The sequence below is a fragment of the Triticum aestivum genome, unplaced genomic scaffold (genome assembly GCF_018294505.1).
Source record: "Triticum aestivum cultivar Chinese Spring unplaced genomic scaffold, IWGSC CS RefSeq v2.1 scaffold58800, whole genome shotgun sequence".
NCBI lineage: Eukaryota > Viridiplantae > Streptophyta > Magnoliopsida > Poales > Poaceae > Triticum > Triticum aestivum.
In genome coordinates, this window is record NW_025252469.1 from 1 (window position 1) to 2,044 (window position 2,044).

The 2,044-nt window shown below is 36.7% G+C and overlaps 1 pseudogene; it reads left to right on the top strand.

The window, feature by feature from the left end:
• Nucleotides 1-18: 18 nt before the first annotated feature.
• Nucleotides 19-744, top strand: LOC123177435 (noroxomaritidine synthase 2-like; annotated as a pseudogene).
• The last annotated feature ends 1,300 nt before the right edge of the window (nt 745-2,044 follow it).

Here is a 2,044-nt window from a genome sequence, read left to right on the forward strand (position 1 = left end):
ATCAAGACGTGGCAAGTTAATAATGATGAGGAAGAACAAGGTGTGGATATTGTATCTTTCTTCCTCGATGACCCATACTACGCTAATGATGACTTGTTTTGTGCTATCACCATTGGCTACATGCTCGCTGCGAGGGACACAGTTGGAATAGCCCTGACATGGATCTTCTACAACCTCGCCCAGAACCCTAACATCGTTTCAATCATCCGCAACGAACTCTCACCGATTGCATCACACAAAGTAGTAGCTGGTGTTGGCACTATGGTGATATTTGAGCCGGATGAGACCAGATCTTTATCCTATCTTCGGGCTGCCTTGTATGAGACTCTCAGGTTGTACCGGCGGCGCCTACTGAGCTCAAGACGGTGGTCGCTGATGATACAATGCCGAGTGGCCATGAGGTGCATGCCGGCGACGCCATCTTTATTTCTCTCCATTCCATGGGGAGAATGGAGGGCATATGGGGGTAATGATTGCCTTGACTATAACCCAGACAGGTGGCTCTCGAAGGATGGCAATGGTCTAAGGTATGTACCATCTCACAAGTTCCTGGCCTTTAACTCGGGGCCAAGGATGTGCCTCGGTAAGGAAATCGCGGTTATGCAGATGATGATTGTCGTGGCCTCAACGCTATGGAACTTCAATGTGCATCTGGTGAAAGGGCAAAGCATCGAGCCCAAGGCATGTTGTATACTAGAGATGAAAAATGGGATTATAGTTAAGCTGAAGAAGCGAGAAGTGTAATATTAAACTCTTTCTTTTTGTATGTAAACGTACTTACCAACCATCGGGACAGTTTTACACTGCCCACAATCACATTATTATCGCATAATAAAGGCATCCATGCATCAACCTTTATCTTTCTTTTAGAGAAAAACAACCAACATGCTGCCATTATTACTTTGTTGTATGTGACATGATATATGAAGGCATCGAGACATGGTTATTTCCTCCAACCATCTCCTTATTAAGTACTTCCTCCGTCCCAAAATAAGTGTTTCAAGCTTAGTACAATTTTGTAATAAAGTTAGTACAAAGTTTAGACACTTATGTTAGGACGGAGGGACTACCAATTAACAACCATGTTGGTGCTTAATTACACTATTTGATAAGTAAAGGGGAGCATATTTTCCCCGCTAGGTTAATAGTTACACTATTGGATAAAAATAAAATGAAGTGTACAATTTGTCGCGAACTGATGCATCCTACCGTAGTAATAAACTATATTACCTTGTCAAGGATAAAAACATTAATGGTGGTTGTGCCGAACTATGGTTATAACTATATATTTAGGCTTTCTGAACATTCATAATATACCCACATGGACTTACATTAAGATCAAATTGCATAATGACTATATATTTAGGATTTCTTCGAAGTCAAACTTTGTAAAGTTAGACCAACTTAGGGAAAAAATATCAACATTCACAATAAGGAATCAATATAATTAGATGCGCCATGAATTTAGTTTCATATTAAATAACTTTAGTATTGTAGATGTTAATATTTTTCATATAAATATGGTCAAACTTTATGAAGTTTGGGCTCAAACAAATCTTATATTCGGAGTAAAAAGGACCAGAGGGAGTACCATTTGTTCAATACAGCAGCCTGCCGGTGTGCACTTTTAGCGTATTAGAGAAAGAAGGTATTGATGTAGTTATGAAAAATGGTTTGTCCTTTTTTGAATGTGGTTAACAATATTAGTGAATTTGGTCAACTTTTTTTTTGCAATTTTGTAAACACATTTTTTTTAATTTGACGAACAATATTTAATTACTTGAATTATGTTTTTCCACACCGTGAAAAAATTTGAGTTTGGTGATATATGATAAATAAAATTTATATTTTAGTTGAGCTTTTATTTCAATGTTGTGAACATCCTTGTATTTTGGTGAACTATTTTTGACTTTGTGAACTTTTCTTGAATTTTCATGAATAATATTTGAATTATAGTGAATCTTTGTAATGGATTTTTGTGTTTTTAATGATTTTGGTGAACTTTTTTTAATGTTGTGAACATAAATTGAATTTTCTGAACAAT